This window comes from Acomys minous (genome assembly GCF_964271855.1).
Source record: "Acomys minous genome assembly, chromosome: 7".
NCBI classification, from domain to species: Eukaryota; Metazoa; Chordata; class Mammalia; order Rodentia; family Muridae; genus Acomys; species Acomys minous.
Window position 1 is genome coordinate 11,209,209 of NC_140488.1, and position 12,409 is coordinate 11,221,617.

Below are 12,409 nucleotides of genomic sequence, written 5' to 3' on the forward strand. Positions count from 1 at the left end.
CTCACCCAGTCCAACCCTTGGAAAGCCTGTTTTACTTTACTTTCTGTTTCTACAATTGATAAATTACGTAAGTGAAATCAGAATTTATATTTTATTATAGGTCTTATTTAATTTACCATATTTTCTCAAAGTTTATTTATATTGTAGTGTGTATAGGATTTTTTTTTTCGTTTTTTGGACTAAATATCATTTTGTCAAGTAAATATCAGAAAAGGCTTAACATTTTCCACTGGTAAATGTTTAGGTTGTATCAACATCATAGGTATTGTGAATACATTGCCACTGTTTTCTATACTATTCGCCCTGTTTACATTTGGATGAACAACGGATTGCATCCTTTTATTTATTTTTATTGGCATAAAACTTGCTATTGAAAAAAAGAAAAATGAGTTCTAGTATGTACCATATACAATTTCCACTATTGGTAATATCTCATATTAATACTTTTGCCATAATACATGAACTAATCTAGCATTTTAACTGTTGTATATTTACACATACTTGCTTATTCTTTACCTTATGTCTCTTTTTAGAGTCTTTGTTGTTCTTGTTTGTTTATTTTATGTTTTCACCTAAAATATAACATTGGCATTAGATATCATAACTTTCTAATATCCTTTTAGAAATGGTGACTTTTTAATAATATGACTGTGAAAATACAAAATATTATTGGTATTATATTTTATCAGAAATAACGCAAAGTCTATCAGCAAATGAATGGAATAAATAAATTTTAATTAACCATGATAGAATTGTATTCAACAGAAAGGAATGATTTTTGATACATACTATAAGGATGAATGTTTTTAAATGGCAATTAAAGTAATTAGGTAAAATACATTCATTCAGAATATTTTCAGAATATCTGGAAAATTCAAACTAATGTAGTATAGCAGCTGATTGCTGGTTGACTGTAGGGTCTAGTAAGAAAAAGGAAGATTTCAAAGGAAATAGACTTTTAGAGGTAAAAGAAATATTTGTTAGCTTGACTCTGGTGATGGTTCCATGTTTGATTTGTGTCAACATTTATCTGATTATGCCTTTTCAATATGTTCCATGTATATGTATTCCACCATACTTAGTCCATGATGTGAATAAGAACTATGATTCAGATTTCCTGACAATTCTTCCCATGATGAAGAACTGTAATCAAGCATGTTCAAATGAATATTTACAAATATTTAAAAATCATTGCAGTAATTTCTGGTGTTTCAAATTACCGTAATATAAAGCTTGTGGAAAATTAGATACTTTATAACAAAGAATTAGGCATTAAAAAGGAAACCAATTACCATCAATTATATCACTCAAAGATAATCATCATCAGTATTTTGGTGTGTTTATTTTATATTATGTCTTCTATAAGACATAGATTATTTGTTTACTATCATCAAGTCACATAAAATATCAAAATTTATTTCACTAAACATTCAAAATAGATTTAAATTTTGCGAGTTTAAAATTAAGACTGAGATATATATATATATATATATATATATATATATATATATATATATATATATATATATTCTTTTTGAGACACAGATGTAACCATTTCTAAGAGTTACACGAGTGGTTTATTACTTAAATTTTATTATTTGTATTATTATTTTATATACATAATGTGTATGTTATGTAGTGTCTGTTTTGGTATGTGTGTGTATGTGTTGTGTGGGCTTGGAAAGAGGTGTTGATGTATCACAATGCCGTATTGAAATCAGTACAACTTTCAGAAATCAGTTTTCACTTTGCCCTATGCATTACAGGAATTGAATTTAGGTCAACAGGGCTATGCTGCTAGTGATTTTATCTGCTGAGCTTCACTCTTACCTGCCTCTACATGCCTTATTAACACATGAAACTATGAAAAGTACAGTGAGGTTTTTAATCTCATAGTCACAATGGTATCTATCACAAAAAGCAGAAAATAATAAGTGTCATTTTGTTGTGGAAAGTTACACTCTTATGCAATGTAGAGAGAAGGTAACATATTGCAGAAATTTTATAGTAGAATTTTAATTATTCCTCAAAAGGTAAACAGTCGTATGATGCAGCAATTCAATTCCAAGGCACATACACTACAGGATGAAAGGCATGTATCCACGCAAACTCTATAAATGCTCATGGTAGAAGAAATCATAGGTGGAATAGTTTTGTGTTTTATGTGGTTTTACATTTTTTTCTATTAATGTTCTTATCTTGAAAATCATTTGGTATAATAAACCCATATAAATTTTATTCTGATGAATTAAAATATATATTGTACCTAACATTACAAAGCAAATCAATTTTCCTAACATAGTGTTAGCCTATTACTTTTCAAATTATTTTGTGATGAGCTACAGAATTACCTGGGTATTGTATTCTTGTGTTGTCTGAGTACTTACATACATAAGAGCATGTGTATTTACACATTCTTAGATATACATAAAAATTTGGCATTTTCCTTTTCTTTTTCTTTCTTTTCTTTTTTCTTTTTCTTTTTCTCTTTTCTTTTCTTTTTTTTTCATGATTTTTATTTTTATTGAAAGTAGATCCAATACATCCCAACCTACCCAACTAGTTTCTCCTCCCTCTACTCCTCCTACCAAACCCTATATCTATACCATATCCCATAAATATCACCTTCTGTTTCTTTTTCAAAAAAGAGCAGACCTCAAAGAACTAATAGCCACAAAAGGCAAAACAAGATACAATAAGTCCTCATATTGAAGCTAGACAAGGCAGCCCAAAAGAGGAAAAGCATCTCAAAAGCAGGCAAAACACACAGAGTTACACCTGCCCCCACTGTTGGGCCTCTCACTAATAGCCATAGCATACATACAAAGGATCTGGTATAGACTCATGCAGCCTCCATGTTTGATGCTTCAGTCTCTGTGATCCCATGTGAGTCCTTAGTTGATTCATTATACCATATTCTCCTGATGTCCTCCATCCCCTGTAACTGCTACAAACTTTTCTCCCCCTCTTCCATGGGGGATTCTGGTCTCTGAGAGGAGGGACCAGAGGAAGACCTCCAAATTAGACTCTCTGCATAGAGTCTGGCTGTGGGTCTTTGTACTCACTCCCATCAGCTGCCTGAAGAAGTCTCTCTGATGAAGACTGGTCAAGACACTGTTCTATGAGTATAGCAGAATATAATTAGGAATAAATTCATTTATTTTATTTTATTTATTTATATGTTTGTTTGTTCATTGCCAGTTGTGTTTGATTTAGGAACCAGAGACTTGATAGCCCAGAAACTTAGGGCATTTGTTTTCATTCAGGGTAAAATGAGCACGTTCTTCACCAACTAAATATTCATGATCTTTTATTTTATTTTTTATATTTGTTTTTTAAAATCTCATATACATGAGTATTTTGTTTACATCATTTTCCCTTCCATCTCCAACTCAAGTCCTCCAATGTCATTTCCATGACTCCTCAAATTCCTGAACTTTTGTCTATAATTATTGTTACACATATATGTATGTACTCATGTGTTCACATACATTTACACATGTAAACATAGAATTTACTGAATCCATTTAGTGTTTTCATATATGTGTGTGAGTAGGGCTGACTTAGGACTGTATAATTTATTAGGGAGCAGGTCTTCGATGAAGACCTATTCTCATTTTCAGTTGTAATTAAATGGTTGTAATATTTCATCTAGGGATATGTCCTTGGGAAATTTTTTCTATCAATATTGGTATGTCAACTGGTATTGTTTATTATATGGGTTTTATTTAGGTGTTCCTGTTCTTACTAAATTATGAGTATGACTTTCCTGCAATGTAGATAAGATAATATTTCACAGACTTCTTGTCACTTTGCCTCTTACAATGATTATCCTCCATCTTCATCTACATTTCCTGAGCCTTAGGTAAAGGGTTTATGCTATAGATGTATCAATTAGGGTTGGGTACTCCATAGTCATTTGTTCTCTGCACTTTGACAAGTTGTGGTTTTCCATGATAATCTCCATTTGATGTAAATACAAGTTTCTTTGATTATAAGATGGAGCTATATTTATCTGAGGATATAAGAATCAGCATTTAGAATGCAGTTGGGGATTGGACTACCTTAGGAAAGGGGAAACAGTAACTTTCCTGTAGGGTCCATGATCTCACTGATCATAGGTAGTAGGGTAGGTTTATAGTTCCAGGCAAGAGTTTCTTCCCCTTGAGTGGTCATTAAGTACAATTAGATGGCTGTTGATTAATTCTAAAATAAAAGTGACACTATGAAAACCTTAGCACTATCTTGCCAGTTTATTTATTGATGAGGTTTAGGACTGGGTAGGACTATTGGTTACTTTTCTCCTTTGGCAGTTTGTAGATTCTAAAATGGTTAAATTTCATGCATCCAGATGCATCATGGGAGAGATAGAGATAGGAAATTACCAAGTGTTTTTCCTGTGGTACTCATTAAAATAATAGACTTGTGAATGGATAAATAAGGGAATGAATGAATAGGTAGGCAGATGCTGTCTCTGTATCAGAATACATTTATTTCTCTATATTTCAAGGCATCATGAAAAAAATATAACGGAACTTGCAGAAATAATCATGAACTATGAGCTTGATGTTGAATAATGCTTAGAAAATGAAATAGGAAAAGAAGAGTAGGATCAAGAAAAATGTTAACAATATATGCAGGCAGGGAACTACAAATTTTCCTTTATGAAGTACATAGTTGGAAATTTTGCAGCAACTCTTATTTTATAAGTAAAGCTATTCAAAAATTAATAAGAAGTACTGAGATACTAATTTTAAAAAGGAATCTAAATAAAATTCATGGTCCTATACATTGCAAAATAGCAATTAAAAGTAGAAAATAAACATTAAAACTTGTGATGAAACAAAAATAAAGTTAAAAAATAATAATATGCCATATGGCATGCATTAAAGTTTTAAAATTATAAAGCCATGATCATACTCCATCAGGGTGGACCTAAATTATAAAATAAATAAATTATAAAAATCTATGTCAAAATATAAAAATATATTAAAGTTTCATGACAGAAATTATAGTTGAGAATTTTAAATGCATAATAAAGGAGTATATATATTAATGAATGAAGCTATAAATGAATAAATTTTTAAAAGAAAAAATGTTTAAATTGCATTATAGGTAATAGGATAAGAAAAATTATCAGGAGTGAGGAGATGACTCAGTAAATTTCCTTACTACCAAAACTGACAGTTTGAGTTCTATCCCTGTACTGTATATGGTATAAGAAGTAAGAATACAACCAGTTTCATCAAGTTGTCCTCTAATACAAACAAAAAAACAAAAAACAAACACAAACACACACAGAGAGAGAAAGAGAGAGGGGGGGAAGGAGATATTAACATGCTAAGACACATTTGTTTTATGGCTTTAAAATTCGGGGAGAACACTGACTATACAATATGAGAATAAAGCAGATAATATAAAATTGTTTCTCTAATTCATTCTAAAAAGATGACTGAAAAATTATAATCTAACATATATTTAGCTTAACAGTAAGATTATATATATATATATATATATATATATATATATATATATTTTAATACAGGAGATTCAATATTAAGGGAGAAGCACAAGCTTAATATACTTAAATACATTTAAAATGTTATTTCCCCTGAGGCAGCAGCCCGTGCAACCTGACCAACACAGTTCTCATCTGGGCCCAGATCCAGTGCTTCAAGTTGAACAATCCCAACACCTAATCCATCTATGAGCTACTGGACCACACAGAGGAGTTGGTACTACCAAACCAGATCTGGTAGCACATCACTGCCACTGAAGATAAAAACCTGGATGTGATCAAAGAAGTTTTGGTGATGGTCTGTTATTAATGGTGCTTCAGAGATCAGAATCCTTGAGCCAGACCAATGACTCATAGAAATTAGTATGTGCATATAGAACTGTGTGGGAAAAAATACATATTGAGTGAGACATTGAAGTTTACAGTGCCATTGTGGCAACTGAATTTGCAATGGAAGGTTGGAAAGATGAAGGATGGGAGTGGTGCTTACACAGTGAAGAAGGGCTGAACCGTGTTGATGCTCCTGGGTGGTGCATGGACCCAGGGGCCATGTCTGGGTCCGTGGTCCTATTGCAGAGTATGTGGCCAGTGTGATACCTGTTAACACTGAAGGCAATGCAGATGTCCATGGTGGTCTCTGCCACCACAGTATGAGGCAATGTTAATGTCCTTGGTCCATGATACCCCTGGGGGATATGAAGATGTAAGTAGCTTATGCTGCCACCCACCAGAGGCCATGTTGATGTCTTTGGTCCATAGTGCTGCCAGGAGCAATGTCTAGGTCCCTGGTCCTGCTGTAGCTGGAAGAGAGGGGAGGGCATATTGATGTCCTTGACCTGTGTTACCACCAAAGGCCATGTGGATGACAATGGTCTATGACTGATGCTGCCTAAGGCTCTGTTGATATCGATGGGCCAGGCTGCCACCAGAGAATGTATTGGTATACCTGGCTTGTACTGTCACTGGAGTCCATGACATGTGTTGATGTCCATTATATGTACATACTGTCACAAGATAATATGTGGACAATCGTGAACTGAACTACTTTTCACTATAAAGGACAAAGATGTTTCTTTTTCATTGTTGTTGATGAATTCTGACTCACAGTTGATAAAGGAATATATAGAAGGCTTCTATGACAGCCCCCCAAAGTAACAACTTAGACAGGAAACTATCGAAAAGAAGCCTTAAAAATTATAATAACTGAATTTTCAAACCTAAAATTTTTTCAAACTCACCAACAATTAATGAGACACAGTATAAAACCCACAAAAAGTCTACAGAAATTATGCAAATCCATAGAGAATTGGACAACATACTACTGAAATGTCCATATATATTCAATGAATCAACACATCAGCAGAATTAGTATTAGTAGTACAATGGCAATATAGGCCAAAGGGATGTGCTGATTTGATGCAATCTTAGACAAAATTCTACTGAGTTTCTTCACTGTAAGAAAAAAATACAACTTTAAAATTCAAATGAAAGGACAAAAACTGTGTTACCAATGTAGTCACTAATAAAAGGTAAAGTGCTAAAGGCATTACACTACATGATTTCACAGTGTGACACAGAGATTTGATATTACAAATCATTTTATTTGCACATAAACAGATATATAGACCAAAAAAAAAATCAAAGAACCAGGAATAAGCATATACTGGTGTGCCCATTTGATTTTTGACAAAGCCACAAACACTCATTGATAAAAACATCTTTTTAGAAAGTGACACTGAAAATCAAGATTTCTACAAATGGAAGTATGAAACTAAATCTTTTTGCTCTGTGTAAAAAAAATGTAAAATGAATTAAAGGCCTTAATATGAGACCTAAAATTCTAGAACTGATAGAGGAAGGTAGTAAGGAAAATTGCAAGAAGTAAGTACATTGGGGGGAAAAACCACTTCAACCAGGAAACAATCTAAAGATCTGACAAATTAGATTGCAGAAAAAATTGCTTCTGCAGAGTGAAAGAAACCAAGAGTAAAACCAACATACAAAATAAGATAAAAATCTATGCCACCTATAAGCCTGACAGAATATTAATATGCAAAAACTTACAACCTTAAAAAGCTCAAACAAAACCCAACCAAAAAGTTAGAAAATTCTCAAAGTGTAATATATAAATAAGCAGTAAATATGAAAAAGATGTTTTTAAAGTTTTTTCTTTTTCCTAAATTTATTTTAATTTATATATTCACTTTACATCTCAATCATAGCCCCCTCCCTTCTTTTTCATGGTCCTTTCCTCCCACCCTCTTCCCTTTATTCCCTCTCCCACCTTCTCTTCTGAAAACAGGACCCGCCCCATCCAACCCACCCCAGCACATCAAATTGCATCATGACTGAGTTCTTCCTCCTCCATTGTGGCCAGGCAAGGCAGCAAGGTTAGGACGAAGTGATCAAAAAAGGCAGCAGAGTCCATGTCATAGATCACCTGCTTAACTAATTAGGAGACCCATGTGAAGATGAAACTGCCCATCAGATATAGAGATAGATATTTATATAGGTAGATATAGATATAGTATAGGTATAGATAAAGATATATGGGGCCTAGGTCCAGCCTATGCATGCTTTTTGATTGGTTCTTCCAACTCTGTAAGGCCCCATGGGTCTATGTTAGTTGACTCTGTTGGTCTTCTCATGTCATTCTTGTACCCTCTGGGTCTTTATGTCCTTCCCTCTCACTCTCCTACAGAACTCTCAGTGCTCCACCCCAACACCATTAAGGATACTTTGCTATGTTTACAGACAGGAGCCTAATTTGACCATTCCCTGAGAGGCCCCATCCAGCAGCTGATCTAATCAGATGCTGAGACTCAGTATTTTGCTTTTTTATTAATATATTTATTTAATCACTTTACAGGCTGATTGCAGCCCCTTCCCCCTCTGCTCCAAGTCCCACACTTATACCCTTCCTTCTAGTCCCCTGTTTTCCCCTTCTCAGACAAGAGAAGGCCCCGGCATTGGTACACACCTACCCTAGCACATAAAGTAACATCAGGATTAAGCATGTCCTCTCCCACTGAGGCCAGACAAGGCATCCCAGGGAGGGGAAAGAGATCAAAAGACAAGCAGTAGAGATAGAGATAGCCCTACTCCAATTGTTAGGGGACCCACACAATGACTAAGCTGCACATTTACTACATATTTGGAAGGGACCTAGGTCCAGTCCATGAATGCTTTCTGGTTGGTGGTTCAGTCTCTGTGAGCCCTATGGACCCAGTTAGTATATTGCATAGGTTTTCTTGTGCTGTCCTTCACCCCTCCAGCTCCCTCAATTCTTCCTGCCCTTCTTCCACAAGACTCCCTGTCCTCTAACTATTGTTTGACTGTGAGTCTCTGCATTTATTTTCATCAGCTTCTGGATAAAACCTCTCAGAAGACAGTAATTATAGGCTTCTGTCTGTAAGCATAGTATAGTATCATTAATAGTGTCAGGGGATCGCTCTCCCCCATCAGGTGGTTCTCAAGTTGGGCTAGTCATTGGTTTCTCATTCTCTCAATCTCCACTCCATCTTTATCCCCACACTTATTGCAGGCAAGACAAATTTTGGGTCGAATGTTTTATGAGTGGGTTGATGTCTTGCTCTCTTCACTGGAAGTCCCACCTAGCTACAGGAGCTATCAACTTCAGCTTCCTTAACTCCCACTGCTAGGAGTCTCAGCTACGGTCACCCCCATAGATTCCCTGAAGCCTCCCCCATTCCAGGTTTCCAGTTCATCCCAGAGATGCCTCCCACTGATTTCCATTCTCTCTCTCTCTCTCTCTCTCTCTCTCTCTCTCTCTCTCTCTCTCTCTCTCTCTCTCTCTCTCAATTCTGCCATTCCTCCACTCTTCCACACCTGATTTCCACACCATTCCCCTCCCTACCCCCTCTCTCACCCAGTTCCCTCTATCCATCTATTTCAGATGCCTTATTTATTTCACCTTTGGAGTGAGATTCAAGTATTCTCCATTGGTCCCTATTTGTCTTCTTTGGGTCTGTGAATTGTAGCATGTTTATCCTGTATTTTATGGTTAATACCAATTTGTAAGTGAGTACATATCATGCTTGTCTTTCTGGGTCTGGATTACCTCACTCATGGTGATCTTTTCTAGTTCCATCCATTTTCATGCATATTGCATAATGTCTTTTTTTAATAGCTGAGTAGTATTCCATTGTGTAAATGTACAACATTTTCATTATCCATGTGTCATTTCAGGGACATAACACTGCTATGAACATAGTTGAGCAAGTGTCCTCATGGTATAATAGAGCATCATTTGGAATATGCCCTGGAATGGTATACTGTGCCTTGAGTTAGAAGCATTCCCGATGGTACTGCCATAAAAACAGACAGGTTGATCAATGCAATCTAATTGAAGACCCATAAATAAACCCACAGACCTAGGGACATTTGATTCTTGACAAGGAAGCTGAAACCATACAATATTACACATCTTTAACTAACAGAAAATGATAAATAAGTGCATTGAGATTCTATTGCACACCAGTCATAATTATTTTTTTCATTTTTTATTAATTCATTCTTGTTACATCTCAATGGTTATCCCATCCCTTGTATCCTCTCATTCTTCCCTGCCTCCCATTTTCCCCTTATTCCCCTCCCCTATGACTGTTCCTGAGGGGGACTTCCTCCCCCTGTATATGCTCATAGGGTATCAAGTCTCTTCTTGGTAACCTGCTATCCTTCCTCTGAGTGCCACTAGGCCTCCCCATCCAGGGGAAGTGGTCAAATATGGGGCACCAGAGTTTGTGTGAAAGTCATACCCCACTCTCCACTCAACTGTGGGGAATGTTCTGTCCATTGACTAGATCTGGGTAGGGGGTTATTCATAATAGCCAGAAACAGCCTAAGTGTCCCTCAGTAGAAGAATGGATAAAGAAACTGTGGTACGTATACACTATGGAATACTACTCAGCTATTAAAAACAAGGAATTCCCGAAATTTGTGGATAAATGGATTGAGCTAGAAATGATCATAATGAGTGAGTTAACCCAGAAGCAGAAAGACTCAAATGGTATGTACTCACTTATATCTGGACACTGGCCCAAGGGGCATGTCCCACGAAAGCCTTCACTTACCAGGAAACTGAGACAGAGAGGAAGACATTCTATTGGGACTCTAGATGAGAGAATCATGGGAGAATGGCAAAGTAGAAGGATCCAGAGTGTCCTAGAAACCTACAAGTAGAACATTATGATAGGCAGATTTGGGCCCAGGTGTCCTGCTCAAACTAAGGCACCAGCCAAGGATGAGTCATAATTATTATCCTGTAAAAATTACAGAAACAGGTTTTGCTTGCTGCAGCCATGGTCAACCCCACCTTGTTCTTTGACATTATGGTAGGTGGCGAGCTCTTGGGCCACATCTCCTTCGAGATCTTTGCAGACAAAGTTTCAAAGACAGGAGAAAACTTTCATGCTCTGAGCACTGGAGAGAAAGGATTTGTATATAAGGGTTCCTCCTTTCACAGAATTATTCCATGATTTGTATACCAGAGTGGTGATTTCACATGTCATGACAGCACTGGCAGCAGGTCCATCTCTGGGGAGAAATTTGAGGATGAGAATTTCATCCTGAAGCATACAGGTCCTGGCATCTTGGCACCATGGCAAATGCTGGACCAAACACAAATGGTTTACAGTTTTTATCTGCACTGCAAAGACTGAGTGGCTGGATGGCAAGCATGTGGTCTTTGGGAAGGTGAAAGAAGGCATGAACATCGTAAAAGCCATGAAGCACTTTGGGTTCAGGAATGGCAAGACCAGCCAGAAGATCCCCATTTCCGACTGTGGACAACTTTAATTCTTTTGACTTGTGGGCGTCTTAACCACCAGAACATTCCTTCTGTAGCTCAGGAGAATGGCCCCACCCCATTTCTCCCAGCACCCTGTAATCTCTGCCCTCACTGAAGTTCTTTGGGTTCCATATTATCTTCATTCCCCTCCATTTTAGCTGGATTGCAGAGTTAGGTTTATGATTATGAATCAAAAGTAAATTGGAAAAAATTACAGATATACTAACTAGCAAGAAAGTGAGAAAAACTGAGCCCTTAAACACTGGTGGTGGTAATAATGAAAATTAGTCTAGCCACTATGGATAAGTATAATTATTTTCTAAGTAGTACAAAGTATCAAATGACTCATGTATACCACTTCTGAAAATATACTCAAAGTAACATAGCATACTACAAATATACCTAAATACCCATGTTTATTATGATACTATGGCTAAATGTTATGTTACAGAATTAGCCTCAGCAACCATAAAATGTGAATGAATAACTAAAGTTGTATGAGTGCATAACACATAATTAGTTAGCCATAATAAAGAATATAATGTTGCCATTTGAAAGAAAATGAGAAGACATTGAAATGATTATATTATGCAAAATAACCCATATTGTGAACGAAACATATTTTCTCATATATATTTTCCATCACTATAAGCCAAACAAAGGCTACTTGTCAACAATTATATAAAGAGCTATAGACTACATGTTCAAGCAGTTTGTGTCTTCGATTTTGCTTTGGTTCAATTCAGAATGCACAGTTTTAGTTAAAAATAAGTCACTGTTAGGTGCGTCTGATTATGCAATCTGTTGAGCTTACAAAAATGAAGATCATATATTAATTCATTGTATCATCACTATTATAAAATACATGGCAGAAGCAACTCAAAAATGGAAAGATTTATCTTACAATTTCCAAAAGGTTCCAGTCCATTATTGTAAGGAGAGTTTGTAAACAGAAATGAATCGATACATGGTGATAGGAGAATGAGGCAATGGCTGCTCATGTGGCAGGGATCACAAAAAAGAGAACAAAACAGAAGCTCAAAACTGGATTAAAAGCTATTATCAGCTTATCCTCGGTGACT

The 12,409-nt window shown here is 35.8% G+C and overlaps 1 pseudogene across 1 annotated transcript; it reads left to right on the forward strand.

Annotated features, from left to right (window-relative positions):
- The first annotated feature begins 10,839 nt into the window (after positions 1-10,839).
- Positions 10,840-11,335, forward strand: LOC311601723 (peptidyl-prolyl cis-trans isomerase A-like; annotated as a pseudogene). Its single transcript has one exon. The product of its transcript is annotated as a peptidyl-prolyl cis-trans isomerase A-like (transcript).
- The last annotated feature ends 1,074 nt before the right edge of the window (positions 11,336-12,409 follow it).